This window comes from Crocodylus porosus, unplaced genomic scaffold (assembly GCF_001723895.1).
Source record: "Crocodylus porosus isolate Cpor-Errol unplaced genomic scaffold, CroPor_comp1, whole genome shotgun sequence".
Lineage (NCBI taxonomy): Eukaryota > Metazoa > Chordata > Crocodylia > Crocodylidae > Crocodylus > Crocodylus porosus.
The window spans coordinates 33,187,720-33,208,938 of NW_017728909.1; the positions used below are offsets into that span (position 1 = coordinate 33,187,720).

General features: G+C 49.4%; 1 long non-coding RNA gene across 1 annotated transcript; it reads right to left on the reverse strand.

Moving 5' to 3' along the window:
- Nucleotides 1-4,701: 4,701 nt before the first annotated feature.
- Nucleotides 4,702-19,777, reverse strand: LOC109307894. The gene is made up of 3 exons (XR_002100395.1): nt 19,695-19,777; nt 10,961-10,967; nt 4,702-4,712 (listed from the first exon to the last, which is right to left on the reverse strand). It is a non-coding gene; the product is annotated as an uncharacterized LOC109307894 (long non-coding RNA).
- Between the last annotated feature and the right edge of the window lie 1,442 nt (nt 19,778-21,219).

The following is a 21,219-nucleotide window of genomic DNA, read 5'->3' on the forward strand; positions in this document are numbered from 1 at the left end:
GGACAGAAAAAAGCAAACAATTTAAACCATTGATAGCTTTAAATTCAACTCAGAATCAATGAGGGTACCCATTTTTCATGCCTGTACACAAGCACAGAGGCTGCTCCAACATGCTGTAATTACAGCGTGTCAGAGCAGACTCGATTAATCGAGTCTGAAGAAGTATGGTTATTACCTTGCTCCAGCCAGCCTCTGTTTCTCATGTATCAGCATCCCCATGCATCAAAATGGCTTCAGGGGCACTTAAGCTCATTGAATGAACTTTAGTTCAAGAATCCCTGCCACCATTTGGAATTGGGTGGGGGGAAGGAGGGACACACACTGATATATGAGATGGTGTGGCACTTTAAATAGAGCAGCTCTTGGAGCTACTTAATTAAAGCACTGCCCCGTCCACCCCCAGAGCCCATGTAAAAGTGCCTTTAGATTCTGGACTCACTTGAACCACAGTAGCTTTAAACCATCATCTGCCACTTCCCAGGGGAACGTCATAGTCACTAGGATAAGTGACTGAGTTGATTTTATTTTTTCAGAACTCAGGACACCCCAGACAGGAGGGTTATATCACAGAGGCAGACTCCCATTTGCTTTTAATCCACTACTGTTTATGCATCTAAGCACTGGGGTATAATATAAAATGTAAACAGTGTCACCATCACCTCCTTGTCCTATTTCTTCAAATCAACTCTCTGTGGATAGTCTCCTAACTTTTAAGCATGCTGAATCCTAAAATAGAGGACCTATAGACTAGGAAGTTTGTCTGGATTTTGCAGTTACTATATGCCTACAAAATTATCTGCATCTGCCATAATAAAACTTTTCCTATGGCATAAAGCAAAGTCTTTTTGGAAGTTCATTATTTTAATAGAATTCATAATTTTGATGTCTATATATTTTTTATTTTTAATATGTACTTTTTCTTCCCTCTACTAAAAATATCACAGTGGGTCCTGTCAGAGAGATTAGTGTCAGATTCTGGATAATATTTAATTGTGATATGTTACATGCAACATTTGAAAAACAACAAATATTATTGTAATACAGGTAGGAAAATTATATTCTAAAAACACCAATTCAATGACTGATTATCAACCAGGGTTCTGCAGCACCCTGGGACACTACAAGATCCTTTGAAGTGTGCCATGGCACCTGGTCCTTGTGCAAGGAGGCAAGTGTTATCTCCTCCATATGCTAGGCACCTTGCACCCAACCCACTGTCCTGTGGACAAGTGGTACTCAAGTGTACCATTCACAACATCCCCTTCCAACAGCTCTGCGAGCCTGGAAGGAATGGGGGAAGGAGCCAAACTGAAAAGCTCAGCTTCCTGCCTCTCCCAGATCCTGACCACCCTTGCACTGAGCGGCAGATCCTGGGATGCGCCTTGTTAGCCAGGCTCACTCTCCCTCTCCTCCCAGGCTCCCAGAGCTGGTGGCAGGGGGGCACATCACATGGTGGCCCATTCATGTCCCTGGAGGAGCAACCACAGCAGCAGGGGTTGTGGTTATAGCCTTCAGAACAGACCGAGGCAATGAGGAGATAGATGGTGGAAAGAGCAGGGTACTTCAGGACCCCACTCCTTGCTGTTTTCAGCTGACACCAACCTCTGCATCTCCAGCAACCACTATCATCCACTTCTACCTCCTGCAGAGACAGATGTTTGCTTCCGAGGTCTAATGACCTATCCCCATGTTCCCCAATCAGCCCCACCAAGCAGCTTCTGCCAGTGCTGAACACCATGCACCAACCTCCTGCTAAAATCTCAGGGGACCCTGCTCACTGCTTCTCTCCCTGCCATCCTGTGAGATTTGTTTAATGGTGCCACATGGTACAAAAAGATAACTACAGGATGAGATAAATTAGCTTTTAAATGGGTGCAGCTATATGAGCCTAAAAAGGCTGAGAAACACTGATCTATTTAAAAGTATTTTTATTTCTAGTTGTAATACAGACTGCAATGACAGTACAATAATCTTCCTCAAGTTTCCTTAAGCTCAGCTCTGGAAGATAACTAAAGTAATTTGCACTTGCCAGAGCCAAGTATTTTTTTCTCTTAACTCATTAAAATGATGAGGCAAGTACAGTTTCCATATCCTCACTAATCTTTTACCACTTAAAACTGATATGGAGGAAGATTAGAATGAAAGGGAGATCTACATTTCAATTAAGTTTAAATTAAACTAAAAATAAAATTTCCACAGCAACAGTCTTTAAAACTACTTTTTCAAAGAAGCAAGAGGCTTCTGTAATCACATGACACAAGAAAGAAAGACTTTTGACTTTTAAGGGACGTTTATTCCAGGAAGGGTGACAAATGGTGGGCAGTAGAAATTATGTAGTGTGGTCTGAGGATCTGGGCCTCAAGGACAAGGCCTGGGCTCAGGGCCTGCAAGGCCTGCCCGCACACTTTAGACAAAAAAAACAAAAAATCCACAAAGAACAAAATAAGTATTTACATATATACATATATACAGTTCTTGCCAGTGGGGACACCCAGGGGGGTGTCAGGACATCAGGGGTCGGCCTGCCCAGACAAAGCCCAAGGTCTCAGTTTGCTGGGTGCGCCTCTGCACCTTAAGGAGCTTGTGGTGTCACAGGGCAAGGAGCAGGCGTCCTACCTCGACTCGGCACAGTGCCTCGTCGATGGCCCAGCATTCCTCAAAGGTGGACACCGTCCGCTGGAGGACTGCATGCTCGAATTCAAGAGGGAGGTGGGCCCAGACAAGCAGGTGGAAAAGCTGCAGGGTGTCATGCATCCCGGTCCCGGTGAGCCAGTTTCACCGGCTCTTCAGGGTGGCCATCTTGGCCTGGCCCACCAGGAAGTTGGCCAGACTGACTGCAGCCCGCTCAGCCGCTTGGTACAGGACGGAGTGGATGTAGGTTTCTGCTGAGAAGTCCTGGCCCAGTGCATGAAGCAGTGTCCTGAGGGCGGCAAAGAGAGGCCGCAGTCAGGGGCAGTCAAGGAAGGCGTGGTAAATGTCCTCTTCCAGCACCCCTGGGCAGAAGGGGTACGGGTCCATGTGGCACACAAAGGTGCCAGTGGCCAGGATGCCATGCACCAGTCTCCACTGGAGGTTGCCGATTTTCTTGGCGGTGGGCACCTTGTAGAGCGTCCCAGGCCACGCCAGGCGCTGCCACCATGCAGTGTCAGGGCGGCCGGCCAGCACCTGGGCATCCCAGGTGCGCATCACCCATGCGTAGAGTCCCTTCTGGGGCAGTTTGCCAAAGGGGTGGCCCATATTGCTGCTGAGGGGCACAAGGAGCCTGAGCAGTGTGTTGGGCCAGTCAGCCAGCTCACTGGCCACCGCTGGGATGACCGTCAGTGGTGGGAAGGCGTCACCTGTGGCGTCTGTGGTGGGGAGGGCCTGGTGAGCCTGGAGGTAGCCTTCCAGGGTGGTCGCTGCTTCCGTCGGGAGGGTGGCCCTAATGGTGTGCAGAAGCCATCCCGTGATGCGGACGGAGCACCATGCTATCTGGGCAGCCAGGGCTTTGGGTGACAGCCAGCCGGACTGAGCAGGGTCCAGGAGGTGCCCCAGGTGAGTGGTGTGTGCCTTGATGAGAGCATCCATGAGGCTGGCAGAGGCCAGACTTGGCACAACATGCTGCAGGGCCGGGTTGTGGACCAGGGGCTCCTGAAACAGCTGCGGGAAATGCAGGCACCTGGCTTGGGGACAGAGATGGAAGGCAGCCCGCCAGACCTGCACCATGCTGCGGCAGAACATGGGGAGGACTGCCCTGTTCAGGAAGGTGAAGTCCAGCATAAAGAGCTCCTGGTCAAAGCCAAGGCCCCCCACTTGGTGCAGGAACTGGCAATCCAGCTGCTGCCACAGGAGGTGGCCCTCGGCATACAGGAGCTGCTGGAGGGCTTGCAGGCAGTAGGTGGCCACCCTGCTGGCCAGGTCAATCAGGCCCTGGCCTCCCTCGGTGGTGGGCAGGTAAAGGGCAGCTTGCCGGAGCCAGTGGCGTCTGTCCCAGAGGAAGTCCACTAGGAGCCGCTGCAGTCTCTCAAGTAGCTCCGGCGGAGGGTCCAGCATGGTGCAGCGGTGTCACAGGTCGCCGCCACCAGGTTGTTGGTGACGAGGACCCGGCCACAGTAGGAGAGGGTGGGCAAGTGCCAGCACCAGCGCTGCAGGTAAGTCTCCACTCCCTCTGCCAGACCCTCCCAGTTGCGAGCTGCAAAGGCCGGCAGCCCCAGGAACACTCCCAGGGCTTTGAGGCCCTCCCGATGCCAGGCGAGGTCCCCCAGCAGGTCCAGAGGTGGCCTCCCAGTCTACATCCTGAGCAGAAGCATTTCGTTCTTGCCCCAGTTGATGTGGGCCGATGCAGTGAGCTCATAGGTGTGTTGGCAGTCCACCAGAGCCTGCACATCCTCCTGGCTGCCCAGGAAGACTGTCACGTTATCTGCATATGCTGTCAGCCAGATCAGAGGGCTGGCGGTTGGGCCCGGTGCCAGTGGCATGGCTAAGCCGGTCAAGCGACGTTGCAGAGCATGCAGCAGTGGTTCGATGGCCGGTGTGTACACCATGCCCGAGAGGGGACAGCCCTGGTGTATGCCACGATGCACTGGGAACGGGGAGCACAGCACGCTGTTCACCTTGAGCAGACTGGAGGCGTCGTGGTACAGGATCCAGAAGACCGCGATGGAAAGAAGCCTGAAGCCAAAAGCCTCAAGGGTGCCGAGCAGGTACCGGTGGTCAAGGCGATTGAAAGCCTTCTTCTGGTCCAGGGAGACCAAGTTGATGTCCAGGCCAAAACCCTCTGCGGCCATAAGCAGATCACGCAGCAGATACAGGTTGTCCTGGATGGTCCTGCCTGGGACACAGTAGCTCTGCTCCAGCCCTATGACAGAGGCCATGACTGTGCAGAGACGGTTCACCAGTGCCTTTGCCAGGATCTTACAGTCAGCGCACAGAAGGGAGATGGGCCGCCAGTTCTTCAGGCAGCCCAGCTCCCCCTTTTTGGGCAGCAAGGTGAGCACTGCCCGGTGGCAGCTGGTCGGCAGGGTCCCTTCAGCGAGGCTCTCGCAGAAAACACAGAGGAGGCTGGGCCCAAGGAGGGGCCAGAAGACTTTGTAAAATTCCATGGGCAGTCCATCCAGGCCCGGGGCCCTGCCTGAGGCAAGTCCCCCCACAGCAGCCTCGAGTTCAGCCAGGGAGAGTTTGCACTCCAGGGCCTCGACCTGTGAAGTGCCAAGTCACAGCAGGTCATGATGCAGCTGCCGAGCAGCCTCCAGACAGATGGAGTCAGCCGCAAACAAGTCCTGATAGAAGGTGATGGCATGCCCCTGCACTTCACCCAGGTCCGTGAGCAGCCATCCCTCTGGAGTCTGGAGGTGGTCCAGCATCTTTGCTGCAGCCCACCATCTCTCCAGGCCAAAGAAGAAGCTGGTCGGGGCGTCAGCACTGCACTGTGGGCCCCTGCACTGTGGGCCGCACCCTCTGCCAGCTCCCTCAGGTGTTTCTTGCGGGACCAGAGGCTCTCGAGGAGTGTCGTGTCATTGCCTGCACAGAGCAGCACTACCTCAAGCTCCTCCACATCCTCCTCCAGCTCCTGGGCGCGGCGGTAGATCTTGCTTGCCGCCAGCTGGGAATACTGCTGGCAGAATGCCTGAATCTGGGTCTTCCCCCTGTCCCACCACAGCGGCCAGGAGGGGTAGTCTACTCGCGCAGCCTCCCAGCTCCTCCAGAGGTGGGCAAAGCAGTCCCTGAAGAGGGTGTCCTGGAGCAGGCTGGTGTTGAGGCACCAGTAAGGGGTCTGCGTGCATGTTCTGCCAGGCAGGCTCAGCTCGCAGCAGACCAGGGCATGGTCCAAAAGGACCCACAGGACGATTTGGCTGCTGCATAGTAACAGCAGGTGGTGCTGGGCGATGTAAAGATGGTCGAGGCAGGCCATGGCGATCCCACTGGCACTCATCTTTGCCCAGGTGTATTGGCGCGCATCAGCGTGGAGGACCCACCAGGCGTCGACAAGGTCTGCCGCCTCCAGCACGGTCCGCAGCTTGCAGGCTGAAGGCAGGTGTGGCTCCGGCCTCGTCCAATCTAGCACCATGTCAACGGTGCAGTTGAAATCCCCGCCCATGAGGAGCAGGTCATCGTTCTCGCTGGTGTCATGCAGGAGGTCGCCCAGGGTCTCTAGGAAGGCTACCCTCTCTCTCCCATCGGTGGGTGCATAGGCATTGATGAGGAGCAAGCTCTGGTGTGCCAGGGTGATGTGGACAGTCCGCAGCCGGTCGGGGACAACCTCTCGTGCCACTGCCGAGTCATACTGCAGCAGTGAGAGGAGGGTTGCCACTCCTGTGCTGAGGTTGGTGCTGTGGCTCAAAAATAAGCAGCTTCTCCAGGCAGTGTGCCAGTCAGCTTGGACATACATGTCACTGTGCGTCTCCTGGAGGAAGGCTATTGCCAGCTGTTTTTGCTGCAAGCCCTCCAAGATGGCTGTCTGCTTCACCGGGTCTCTGCAGCCGTTGGTGTTTAGCAAGGCAATGGTGGTAACCGCCATGAGCAGGAGAATAGAGAGAAAGGGTAGGCAGAGTACTGACAGGAGAGAAGGTGACAAAGCCGGGCAAAAACCACAGAGACAGGGGAAGGCCTATTCTTGCCCGACCCTATTCTGTGGGCCCGCCTCAGCCCCATGCCTCCCTCACCCGGGTCACCAGCTTCTCAAGCCAGAAGGCATGTTGACGCGTGCCCGGGTCCCGGCACATGAGCCTCACTGCGTCACTAGCGGCACGGACAAACTGCGCAGGGTCCGGGCACCATTGCTGGATACTCTCTGCCATGTTCCTCTGGCCCTTGGTCTGGTCTAAGAGGTTGAGGAGGCCTCCATAGTTGGGGGCCACCCAGGGTGGGTTCTCCAGCAGAAGCTGGATGTTGCCAACCAAGAACCGGTAGGACTGTACTCTGGGAGGGGACCTCCCAGTGAGACCGGTGAAGGTGCCCTCAATGGCCAGGCTGCCTAGCTGGCCCCCTTCAGCATCTGGGTCATGGACTGTCTCCGGGAGATCGATCCCCATCCACTTTGGGGGGCAAATGTCATCCCACTCCCAGGGCCACTTGTGGTGCTCGGAGGTCAGGCACTCCATCTCCTCCTCATCGGCCTCTGTGGGCAGGGGAGCTGGCGGGGGGGGGAGGTGGCAGGACCCTCTGCTGTCTCCTGTGCCTGTTGCTGGGGAGGCAGGCACTCTCTCTCTACCTTGCCACTCACAAGCCCCACGAGCTGGGATGGGGGCGAAGGGTTGCCAGACGGTGCTGGGACAATCTCAGTCCTGGCCTGAGGTAGCGGGGTTTCCAGGGGGGCAGGCAGGGTAGGGTCAGGGTCCCTGGCTAAATTTTCCCCAGTGGTGTCAGAGGCAGGCCCCAAAGGGGCAGGCACTCCTTTTTGCTTCTTGCTTTTAACTTTCTTAGGAGCAGCCAGCACCTCTGCTGAAGGGGATGGGCCAGGCTGCTTGGGGTTTGCCACCTCCGGGTCCACCACCTCAACTGAGGGAAGGGTGGAGGGAGGTGGAGGGGAGGTCTTGGTTGCTCCATCTGATGAGGCCCCGGCACCTGAGACGCTAGCCATCCCGGGCGGAACTGGGACAGGGAGGGACTGGGAGGACTCCCCAGCCCCTCCACCAGGTGGGGCATCAGTCACCACAGGGGCAGGAGAACTGTGGGAGGACATCCCAGGCTCCCCCCTGGGTGGCATGTCAGCACCAGAGGGGTTGATCCTCCTGGATGGAGTAGGGGTGGAGGGGGGCTTGGAGGGTCTCCCAACCCCACCCTTTGATGAGGTCCCCACACCAGAGGCGGACGCACCATCCCCCCATGTGGGTGCAGCAGCCAGTGGCCCAGCTGACTGCCCCAGTGGGCACTGGGCAGCCAGGTGGGAGCTGCTGCTGCAGCGGCTGCATGAATTCCCACCCTGGGAAAGGTACATCATGTAGGGCCTCCCATACAACATGAAGGTCATGTAGAGAGGCAGTTTCTGGGTGCCACCCACGAGGAGCATGAACGCCTGCCTCCAAAAGGACAGGACATGCCTGAGCTTGGGGTCCCTGCTGTCCATGGTCAACCTATGCCAGGGGCTGGTGAGGCGCACTGCCAGGGTCTCCAGGGGCATAACCAAGTGGTGGACCCCCGAGATCTCCAGCCCTGCCACACACATCTCCTTCACCAGGCTGGGAGAGCTCAAATATACAATGGGCACTGAGTTTACCCGGGAGGCATACCGGACACTGCGGCGTCCCAGCAGGTCTGCCAGAGCTCGAGCGCAGTCCTCCACTCTGACGTGGAGAGGGGTGTGCACCCAAAAGCCATGGCTGAGGGGAAGGTCCACAGAGACATCTCCATGGACATCACTCCCTGGCTGCTGGCAGCCATCCCAGGCAGGAGAGGGTTAACTCTCCCACAGAGGGGAAAGAAAAAAAAAGGATCCAAACTGAAGCTGGGGACTGGGAGGGGGCTGAAACAGCCCCAAAATTGGCCCCAGGGTGGGCAGAGCCATTCTGCAGGGGCTGTAGGCAAGCCCTAAGGCAGGAGGAGATGGCAGAGACCAAGGTAAGAGGCTCTGCGGGAGGGAGGCAGCAGGAATCAAAGGGAGAGCACAGGCGGGGGTGGGGGAGGGACAGAGGCAAAGGAGGCTGCCAGAGCCCAGGGGAAAATGCTCAGAAAGTGGGGGAAAGGGGCAGAGAGGGGGTCCCCAAGCACAGGCTGGGGAGAGGCAAAGGTTTGGGGGGTTGGGGAGAGGAACAGGGGGGAGCAGGACGTGGGGGGAACACACAGAAGGGACGTGAGCTGCAGCAGCTCAGAAGGGCTTCACTTGTCGGCGGCCATCTTGAAAGAAAGAAAGAAAGAAAAACCGTGAGATCTATCAAAGGTACAGCTATCATCTAAGACAATTTTTAAAATCTATTTTATAAAATCTTTCCAGTCCAACAAAATTCTTATGAAAGTAACAGAGAGAAAAATATGAAGCATTGCTATTGGAATTACTCAAGATGGAACATGCAAATATAGAGCACAATTAGTCCTTTCTATCTCGGAGTATCAATAGTGCTTAAAACCAGAGTATGGATTTGCACAGAAAGTATACATTACCATGGGAACAATCTTTTTCTTTAACCATGAATCACAGATCTTGCAAGGGATTTCTATAAAACCAATCTCTATCCATGTAAGAAAGCATATTACCAGGACCACAACTAACTTAAAATGCAGCATAATAATCAGAACTCAGTTCATTCCCAGCCCTTAAATTTCCCTGTAAAAAGAAAATGGTACCAATTAATTATGGTCACCAATCTAGCTAGTGTTGCAACCAGCAGGAGGCCCACATGTTGCTGCTTAACAAATATCTTCAAGAGTATGGTTTATAAAGATTTTAAGAAATGTTTAATCACTTGTCAGTGTAAATTTAACAGACAGTTGAAAATAGTCTGCAGTTTTGGACTGAGTGTCCTGTGTTATATTATTTGTGTTATGACAAAGTATACTGGAGTATAATTGTACAGACTACTGACCCCTGAGACCCTCTTGAAAATGAGATGTGTATCTCATGAGCCTCTCTCAGTGACCAGTCCTTAAAAGAAATAAATACTGTATGTGTCAAGAGTGTTTTGTGTAGACAAATCTATTGATTCACTGTTGGAGCAGGCACAGTTAGAGTAAGGAGGAAAACTACTCACACGGAGATCATAGAAAGAGAAGAACAGACTCAAGTTTGCCATCAGATTAAATATGTTTGACATTGAACTTTATAATATATTTAGAGAAGTGAAGCCAGATCCCAGTTCTTCTCCAACTAAAGTCAGTGGCAAACCTCCACTGAGCAGGATCAGGATCCTGGTTTGAAAATATGCAAAGCTTGAAGATACCTCCATGAATAAAGTAGGCTAGGATTGAATATGTCACAGGATGTATCTCCAGTTAGGTATTGCTTCACCTAACTATTTAGTGTCTGCCCCAAGAGGCAATCAGGATATCCTAGTTAGGTGTTTAGGATCCCTGTATACATACATACATACATACATACAGTACATACATTTTATAGCCATTTGAGTTACTTGGATTTAAATATCTGGGTCCTTCATAGAGAGAATAGGAGAAAAAAGTTATCTTCAAAAAGTGATACAGAAAGCCTGAAGCAGTGGCATACTGACAGGGGAGAGTAAGGGTGGGGGGCATGCCCCTGGGTGATGGCTTGTGGGGGGTCTCCCGCTAACACTTCCACTTTCGCCACTGGTGTTTCTAGGCTTGGCGATTGGCTGCCAGGGGATCCCCCACCCCCGCTTAGTGACTGGGGGACCGCCCTCCCAGTGCTTGGCAATTGGCTGCAGACGGGTGTGTGGGGGCAGCACAAATGCAAGCATTGTCTCCTGGGTGCTGGAGATCCACAGTATGCCACTGGCCTGAAATCACCATTAAGGGCCATGATAGACGTTACACTTTACAACCCAATAATGTGTTACAACCCATAACATGATACACATGCATGGGATTACATCTCTTTTAGGGGGCAGTCATCACATGATAACTAAAGCTTGATGGATGTAGTTTAGCTGAACCAGATGTAGTTGAACCAGGTTCTGCAACTGGTTTTGTAATGTCTGTCATGTTAGGGTCTGTCTGCACTGAGAGTTACATAGTTTGTCCACCAGGTGTAGCTCCAGAGCCTGTAATTTCTTATCTCTATACTTCCTTGTTGTGGAATGGGTGTAAATGACATTAAATAAATAAAATAGATTTTGCTGGTTTTGCTAGAAATGCAAAGTATTCAATTATCACCTGCATATTTGCTAACTTGAAAATTCAAGTAGCCATTTGAGCTAGTCGGTTTCAGGTGTTGGATACTGGACAGTCCTAAAGCTATATAGTTGAGCCTCTGTGCCCTGGTCTGGAGTGATCTATGCTGTGTTGTGTCTTAGTGCTCCCAGGACGGAGAAATGAGAGGATTATGAGCCATCACATCTTGCTCATTTGTCACTCCTGTGCTGCCTGTGTCAGAAGCACACATACAGACTCACTCTCCATTCACATGCTTCTAAATGTACAGACACAAAATAAAGACATACATTTGCTCTTACAAGGTGCACACATTTGCACAGACACCAGCAGGGGAGGAAAGAGGAAGTTGAAAAACTGGAAAAAACAAAGTAATGAAAACTTCAACAAAAGCGAAGCTTTGACCTATTTTAAAGTATTCATTAAAACCTCTCCCATTGCTCAGTCCCTTTTATGCCACTCTCAGATTCAGTTATGATCATTAGTTATCCTGCAGGAACATGTAGCAGCTCCAGCTATGGAGTGGGAATCCATTGTGCCAGGTGCTATGCACACATATAACAAAAAGACAGTCTCCAAAGGAAAACAGAACAATAAAAGAAGATGAGTTGGGTCAGGCTCAGCGATAGGTGTGAGAGTTTCTACCCAAGAATTAAGTGAGTGTCCTCAGTTGCTACTTGATGTGGTTGGGGGAAATTCCATGATACTCTCTGCATAACCCCCCTGCTTGTGTCTCTGGACAAGATTGGTGGCATGACAAGCACAGCTGCACTTGCCTGCTCCTCCTGTCCGCAGGGCTCTGGGATTGCATGTTGGTCCCATAGAGGGGCAGTTGCCCTGCTGACATCCAGAATAGATGTCTGATGGATTGTAGCACCTGGAAAGCCTTCAGGCTGTTATATGGGATAATGTCCCACTTCTTCTGCCTCGTGTGCCATCTCCTAGTACCTAAAAGCTGCTGAATTCACCCCTGTTGCTGGCAAGGGCTCCCCACAGCAGTGTAGTCCTAATCACAGGTTCTGCATCTCACTGGTGATCATAGAATTGCTTCTGACTTACAGCCACCTGAAGGAGTTGAGAATGTGGTTCCATGCAGTGAAACTCAGGATGAATTTAGCTTCATGAACTTACTCCAGACTTGTGGGAGGGCCGGGGATACTGTATGTAAGGGCGGATTCTTGCAATGCTCCTGTGCATGTATGAGGGTGACATGCAAGATGCTAGCTCTAATCATCCTTTGAGTGATGGGCACTTTCACGGGGATAGGCAGTAGGGCTGTGTGAAGCTTCAGTAGATGATTCAATTCAGATGAGATCCAGCCCGATTCAGGAGCCATATCTCTGAATCCAAATCGAATTGGGAGACCCATAATAGATCTGAATTAATTTGGAAGCCTCTGAATTGATTCAGAAAAGATTCAGAAAGATTCAGGGATTCAAAAGGCAGGCTTGCTGGAAACAAACTGAGAAGAGGGGGGGAAGGAGGGAGGGAAAGACTATTCTGATATTGACATCTGTAGCTGGCCAGTGACTGTGATTCCCTGAATTCCCTTCCAATCACAGTGCTCTAGGGGAGAGACATAGAAACATACAGGGCTGTGTGTGAACACAACATATAGGGCTGTGTGTGAAGTGATCTGTGCCTTTTGTGAACTGTCTGTCTTGGACCAACAGCTTCTGAAAGGCTCTAGCTTGCTATCTAGTCTCTTGGTAACCAGCTAGTCTCTTCTTCTGTGTTTTCCCTGACAAATGTGTCATTATTATGCAGGAAAGCATAACATATATTACAGACACATACACATTTTGCAGCACACATTTTGAAGCGTGCTGGTAAGGCAGGTACCAGGTCTTCTGGCAAGGAGAAGGGGCAGAGGAAGAGCTAGAAGACTCCCCCCCAAACATAGACACACCGTTTTTCCTGGCAGTGAGGAATCTTCTGCTGCTAGTGGGAGCAAGGAGGTGGGAGCAGTGGCTGCAGCTGCACCACCTCTACTAACAACAGTAATTATCACCAGCACCAGCATGACAGTCTTCACCCCAATTTCAGTTCCAAGCATGAGCCTTCCAGTGCCAGAGGAAGAGCTGAATCTGGAAGCACCAGAGCTGGGTGCCATAGATAACGAAATTCTGGGAAAGGAGGGGGAATCTGAGTTTGTGCTCCACACCCTTCAAAATTCCCCTAGATGCAGGTCTCCTCTGGAAAGCCCTTCGGAGGAAGTTGTGGGGGCAGGTGGCTCAGCTCCTCCTATTATTGTGCTTTTGCCTGGTGAGGAGGGGGATAAGGAAGGATCCCTACCCTCAACCCAGAAGCAGGTGGGTAGTGTAGTGTAGGATCATTCTGAGGTGGCAGATGATCCCAGGTATGCTACCTGCCAGCACTGCTGAAAGCAGATCAGCTGGGGCAAGGATGTGAAACTTCACCACCACAGCAATGCTGCTGCATATTAGGAGGCAGCACCCCCTTGCCTTTTTTCCTCCTCAGTTTGGCACAAGTGGGAGTGTGCCCCCAAAAAAGTCTCCTTCCCACTCCAAAGCCCACATCCCCAAGAATTGGAGGCAGGCTACCCTGGACCAGTGGGGAAAAGGCAGAGACAAAGTGGGGTGCGTTCCCAAGGCGAGTGAGGTCACCCAGAGAATTGGGGAGATGCTTGGCCTTGATGGATAGCCCTTTTCCTTTGTTGAGCATCCAGGGTTCAGGAAGCTCATGGTGCTCAAGGCCCTATCCTATCAAGTGCCCACATGCACCATCTTTAGCAGGACGGTGGTGCCCCCCCCGTATAAGGTGTGCAGGGAGTACTTGAGGGAAAAGTTGCAGAAGGCAGGTCCTCAAGTAGCTTTGCACTTTACCTCCAACATCTGAAGCAGCTGGGGTGGAGATCATGCCTACCTCTCCCTCACAGGGTACTGGTGCAATCAGTCAGGGCATTGATGGGCTTTCCTTCAAGTGGAGGTGATGGATGAGTCCCATGCTGCAAGGGAGATCATGGTGGCCATGAATCATATGACACAGGGGTGGCTCATTGGACAGGACAAGCTCACCCGCGGGTTCATTGTCAGTGACAATGGGACCAATATGGTGAAGGTGATGCGTGGCACACAAGTTCCACCTTGTAGTCAGGGACCCCTTGGATGGGACGGGGTTCCTGGTGATGGAACCATCACTACCAGTACCAGCAAACTCATTTCAAAATGCAGGAAGGTGGTGGGCTACTTCCATCAGAGCATCAAGGGGGGCTGCAGGACAAACAGGCAGAACTGATCATCCCACAGCAAAAAACCATTCAGGATGTGGAGATTCGGTGGAACGCCACATACCAGATGCTGGAAAGGCTGGTGGAGAAACAGAAGGCCATCCATGAGATCGCCTTGGTCAGGAAGGTTGGGATCAATCAGCCACCATAACAAAACAGAGTGGGATACCATCCCCCAGATCTTGGTGGTCCTCACGCCATTCCTCAAGGCCACCAAGAGCCTCAGCATTGGAGATGCCCTCGCTGGCCAGGTGATGATCTCCATGGTGAAGGAGCTTGAGAATCAAATGGAGAAGTTCCAGGGGATAAATATTCCTGGCTAGGGCAAGCTGCTTTCACAAGAGGGGCAGGCACTGGTAAAGCAGCTGTAGGAGAGCATCAAAAAATGGCTGGATCTGTTGTGGTCCATCATGGTCCATGTGCTGGTGGGCATGTATGACCCAAGGGTGAAGGGGACCATCTGCAGCAGCAAAACCCTCAATCACTGGATGGAGGTGTTGGTGAACAGAGTCAGGGAGGCAGAAGGACAAAAGCAGGAGGATGTGGAAGAGGGAGATCCACTTTCCTATGCCAGCACTCCAACCACCAGCCAATCTCCTCCACCACAGCTGCTGCCAATGTGAGCCAAGGGCATGGATTCAATTTTGGGGTCCAGAGGCATCAGACCCCACCATCCATCAGTGCCAAGGCTTCAGTGACTACTTGTTTCGCCGGGGATGTGGAGCTGCTACACTGTGATCCCTTGGCCTGTGGGCAACCCACAACCAGGTGTGACAGCATCTGGCTACAGTTGCCCAGGAACTCCTGTCCTGTCCACTGACCATTGTTCTAAGCGAAGGGGTGTTCAGCATTGCTGGTGATATTGTAACACCCCACTACACCTTCTTGGATCCTGGTTAGGTGGAGCAGCTGGTGTTCATGAAGGTGAACCTCTCCCTGCTGGGGTTCCATAAACTCCACGTGCCACCCTCCTCACTCCGCACCTATTTGTTTTTTTTTTTATTTGCTTTCAGAACCATTTAATGCCCCAATCTCAGAGATGGAGACAGTAGTTTAATTTATCACCAGACATCAGGAGAAGAACTCCCTGCTGAGCTCCCATGCCAGGAAGAACTTTGAGGTATGGACTGTGGCTGTGGGGAAGGAGAAGACCCCAAGTCCTGGGCATGACCTAAAATCGCACCCTGCCAGGTTAGGACTGGTGGGACTGCCAGTGGCACAGCAGCCCCATGAAATACCAGGACCACAAATGTCCCTGGTGAAAGGCAGGAAGGGGGTGCCTGATAACCTTCAGCCACTGCACTCATCCACAGTCCTGGCTGAGGAAAGCTCAGACCTGTAAAATCTTTGAGAGGCCTGAGGCTTACTGGTTGCAGTAGGATTCTGAGGGTGAGAACAGGCAGGCAGCTCAGATCTGACCTGAGGTACCTTTGACTGGTCCGTGCTGGGGCCAGGACCCAAAGAGGGAGCCAAAGATCCCAGAGGGGGGACCACAGCTGGAGGGATTAAAGGATGCAATCTGAGAAATATGGACTGCAGTATAGGGGAGGTACAGAGCTGTGGAATGGATGTCACCCCTAGATGTCAGAGGCCTAAATGGGCAGCCTCCCACCTGTGTACCATCTGAATCAATTTTCCATCAAGCCATGGCAGGAGAAAGAGGGGCAGGTGGTTGGCCCAGAAACAGGTGGGTGAGCTGAGATGTAACCAGCACCAGGATGGCCCCCTGTTATGGGCTACCATCTCTTCTGCATTCATCCCACTCTGTCTTAACACACACAAGGCAGACAAGGTTCTTTGTGTCAATCTGATATCTTTTATTAAACCAACTAAATAGTTGGAGAAATATATCTTAGCAAGCTTTTGGGTTTAAAAACCCTTCATCAGGCCGAGGAAGCATCAGCAACTGGTATGTGCTCTTCCTGGATGGAATGAATAGTAAAGAAGCCACAGGATGGTATACATGCAAGAAAGTCAGTGAAAATATAAATTGAGGCATCAGGGGATGAGAGACAGGCTAGGAGGGGTAGGGAGAGGAGATGTGGTAGGTAAAAGAGGAGAGGTACCTGGGGAGTTAGATGTCAGGCAGGTTATAGCGTCATAAATCCAATGTCTATATTGAGTCCATGAGTTTTTGTATCTAGGAGATTGATGATGTGAAGTTCATAGGCTTGTCTGTGAAAAGTATTTTGTAAATTCCCTTTGAGGATCAGGACTGAGAGATTAGAGAGAAAGTGGTTTTCTTGTGAGAGATGTGCCCCCACTGGTAATTGGATGTTCTTGTCTTTAACAGATTTGTGGTGTGCATTCATTCTGGTGTGCAGTTGTTGTTTGGTCTCTCCTACATATTTTCCATCAGGGCATTTGGTACACTAGATGAGATATATAACGTTTCTGGAGTTGCAGCTGTAAGATCCAGGAGTGGTGATAGTTCTGTTGTGGAGTTTAGTAATTGTGGGGATACTGGAGATATGTTGGCAGGTTTTGCATTTCTTGTCATGACATGGTTTGGATCCACTTGGTGCGTTTTGGGCTGTAGGAAGTTTGCTTCTGGTGATGAGGTTAGTGACGTTCGGTGCTTTGAATTTACAAAACACTTTTCACAGATGAACCTATGAACTTCATTTAGGGACTCTGGGTGCATAGTGTCCTTTCTCCATGAGGACAGGGAGCATCATGTACACTGAACATGAGTGCATCATGCACTCTCCCAGCCCACCTGGTATAAATGTTTGTAAACAAGCCCTGGTGGTCCACCATGGCTTGCAGAATAACAGAGGGAAATCCTTTCCTGTTTGTGAATGACCTCCCCTTCCTTGAAGGGGACTGCACTGGGATGCGAATGCTGTCTAAAGCTCCCATGCAGTTAGGGAACCCCATGGCATTGAAGCCATCTATACTTTCAGGCATCTCCTCATTGCAAGCATTGAGAAAGACCATCAGTGCATGCACTGCCAGCATTAGCTGTGGCTGAATGTTTTGTAATAAGTCCAAGGTCAGCTGCAGGGTAAATATCAACCTCCTCTGCACCCATGTTATCCAGATTCTCCATGTCCGAGTCTTCACTCATTTCTTCTTATCCATTCTCCATTTCTCAGTCCACACATTTCATCCTGATTTCCATTTGGTCCTGCTCTATTATCCTATATGGATTGTTGCAAGCAAGGTTGATTGAGCGTGCACAGCAGGGCCACTTCCCAGACCATAGCATCACAACCAAGCAGTGGGGTCGTGATCTGGAGCTGTGTCTAGCTGCATTCAATCAATGACCATTGCATTTTAACTCTTCCTTGTACACAGTTGTATTGCCTCAACTGGCAAAGTCCGCAATGTCTCACTGACAGGTGCCTATTGCTACTGGTATCGCTTCCTGCCTGCCTCCATGGCTGAAATAAGTATAATCAGTAGATTAATAATACTGAAAAAAATGAGAATAACGATGCTTATAATCATATTGCTGATAATGGTTTCAGCCAGTGCACAAAAAAAACCCAACAACACTAACTTGAGCAACAAAGACTCAGCTAACCACACCAGAGAGGTTGGGCTCTACAAGCTACAAAAGAGCACAGTCAGTATTATTACACAATGTCAGAGCACCCTCCCCCTGATGCTGATTATTAATTACTATTGGAAACCAATTATTCATCAGAGGTAGATTATTATTCTTACTATGATTATTATTCTTACTTTTATAAGCAGAGCGAACTGGCCCCATTGTCCTCCTAAGATACAGATACAAAATAGCACAATCATCAGGCAACAGGGCATCCACTGCCTGGTGGGTATCAGCATCTGGAGTAGTGGGAAACGGCTCTTTTTCCTACTGCCTGGTGGGTTTCAGCAAATGGAGTGGTGGGAGATAGCTCTCTTTCTTACTGTATGCTCAGCATCAGTGCCTTTTGCTTGTTGAGGTCCCACTTTTTCATACATTCTGATCCAGAGACAGTTGCTTTGCAGTTGCAAATTTAACATTTGCTGCTGATATTATGCTCCACAGTTTCAAGCACAGTGCTGGGTGTAGCAGGTAGTGGGTGGGGGGAGCACATAAAAGACTGAAGGAGGTAGTACACCGAACCGTGAGTGAGGGTTGGGCAGGTATTGGCTGGGTCCTCCATTTTTTTTCTTTTTGTATAAGAACTACATTTCCCATCCATTCTGATGAAGTTATGTTATGCAAATGTCAATATAGAACAACCATAGGTTGCCTGCCTGTTCATTGTCATCATCTGGTGGGTGGGGGTCTGCCCTCTTTCATAGTAATTATTAGAAATGATAGCTTGATTAATAATCAGATCAATGAGTACATATATTTCAGAAATGTCTGTTAATCATGCAGTGTATGCAACACTTCCCACGTGGCATCTGTGTGCATGTTTGCTGGCTACCTAATCCCACCCCCACCCCCCGCCCAGTGACCCTCACACAGCTGTGGGAACAGGGGAACTGGACCTCAGTGAAGGACAGTGGGACAGGACAGTAAACTGTATTTCAACATTAAAATGGTCAACCAGCAGACAAGGATAAACCCCAGCAGCAGCATGGGAGATTGGAGCAGCATTTTGGTGTGTTGTGTAGAGGTGGATTAAGATTCCTCAGATTCTTAAGATCCTGGGGATCCCCATGCCCAGAACAGCTGCCCAACCCCCACCCAGTGGGGACCCCGAGCCCCCTACTTCATCCACTGCCCGGCAACCCTACACTGCCCGGGGTGAGGAGAGAGGGGAGTTGGGTGGAGCAGGGAGGGGAGGAACCCCCACCCACCTGCCCCCAAATTGCATGGACTGCCATGCCAATCTGCCTGTGAAAGAAAACACACCACATCCAGAAGAAACTGTATGAATATCAAAAACTTTATTTCAAAATTAAAATGCTGGTGCATGTACATGATTTTTTTTTCATAAAAAGGAGTCATTATATAAAATTACAAAATTGTAAAGTAATACAAAAGTAGAAAAAAAGGAATGTGGAATTCCCTTCCCTGAGCCCTATATATACACTATCTCCTTACATATATACACTATATCTACACTAAGTAAACACTAACTAACTAATGTATGTATATCTATTTCTATTCTATTTTCTATTCTATTTCTTTGTATTCTACTGTTATCTACTCTGTTCTTCTTTAATTTATTCATTCCTTTCAATCTTTTCTCTCAAAAGTATTCTGTAGTAGAAGAAGAGGAGGATGGGTTTTGGCCTACAAACCCCCGAAGATTGACAGCCAGAAAGGCCCGACCCTTCCAGAGCGGACAGTGAGGGAAGAACACCAGGGAGCAGCATCTACCTAGACCAAGGATGTGGCAAGGCTGGGGTTTGGGGCCCCACAAACACAATCCTAGGGCCGAGTCCCCCTTGGGTCACCGACAGAGAACTGCCTCCCCAACAACATCAAAGATGTGGCAGGTGAGAAGGGGCAGTGCCAAGACCATCTAGGTGGCACCAAAGCCACGTCCCACCCTGGCAAGGCACCAACAAAGAGGGCCAAAACCCTACAACACCTACCAGTGACATGGACAAAGGCTTGAATTACAGAATTAGTGCAGCACCGCTTGATGGAAAAATAAGGTAATTAAAAGTCTTCGAGTGCCTTTGTATTTCTATGTAACAAGTCCATAGAAGTGACAATGTAATTGGCAGTGAACGTTGTCTGAGCAGTTTTACTTTAACCCACCAAAAAGACTTTTAAAATGGTGGGAAAACCTGCTCATGCAAACAGAAATGCAGTTGCAGTGCCTGAAAGGGCAAATGTTGTGGTGTGTACATGCACCACCTGGCTATCTATACCTACCGTAAATTTCAAATACCAGCAAAGCAGCTGAAGTGAAGTCAGTTGCAGATTAGTGCTTCTCATTAGTGCCTGACCATTGTCTTCAGAATATATTCCAAAATTTAGTCTAAATCCTAGTTAGTTCCAGACCAATGACTACCACTGCAACAACTTGTGCCAAGTTCTGTTTGATAGCACTATTTAGTATGGGAAATGCATGCTTCTTAGAAGTGTGTTTTTTAATCCACCCATCCATTATTTGACAAGAAGACTAGAGAACTAGACAAAACTAAACAGTTCTGTTTCTAAGTACACTTCTATCAATTAGACCTCCATAGAACTCCTACAAGCATGTGCATGTTAATGTTATAGTGTTCTTTTTCAGGGGCGGGGGCTTTCTTCTTTCTTCTCTGTGTAAACTTAATGAAAAAATGCGACATCTAAGTTTCCTTTTTTGTTTTGGTACAAAAATTAATTTAGAATGCTAATGCCATGTAATAAGCTTCTAAATTGTTTTGCATATTATGCTTGTAGTAAATATGCAAATGTAAATAAAATGAATCGTTAAGAAAGAACAGTTTCAACTTTATTACCATTATTTCACCAAAGCTGAATTATTTAACTTTTGCTTAGGTTAAAGTAATGCTTAATGTATTGGTCTAATTGATGTATTAAAGCTGAGTATTACATTAAGACCACTTTCGCAGTTGTTATACAAATCCAACCTATGTTATTTTTGCTGTTAAAGATGCTTGTTTGCTCAAAAGTTATTGTCTCATGCAAATTGTTTCTTTGTAAAAGTGGTAACGATGGGGTCACTTTTGTCATTTTAGCATAATTAAAACATGCAATTCTCCATTTCTCCATTTTACTTTAAAATAATGTTACCAACAACTAAAGTATGGGTTACTCTTCTTAGCTGAGGAAATATAAAACTAAGTGATAACATTAGAAGGAGGCGATATGGAACAAGTACTGCAAGGATTAATGATACAGTTAAAAATCAGTGATAGCTAATTACTTAGTCCTCAGCACAGTGTTTTTTTTGTCTTTTGGGGGAATGGGTTGTTAGGACATTAGACTGTTGCATTTTATGAAAAATAGCTGTTTCATATAAGTTTGTTGTTTTCTAATTAATGCTGTTGCTTATTTCCCAGAATGCTGGAAGCAAATAGATAAACCACGCAAACAACTACAAAGAAATATTTTCACTTGCGAAGAATTCTGGAGCAGTTTAAAAAGAACCGTAAAAGTACACGAAACCACAAGCATTTTTAGGAAGACAAAGATGCAGGCTACAGAGGAAAAGAAATCCTTATATAGCCAACATAGAAATGCTTACTGTTTTAATTGAACATACTATATCTTCAACTTATTTAAGATGAAACCTCAGATTAGACTATTCTAACAACAAAGTCAAAGTTAATTAGTCTTAACT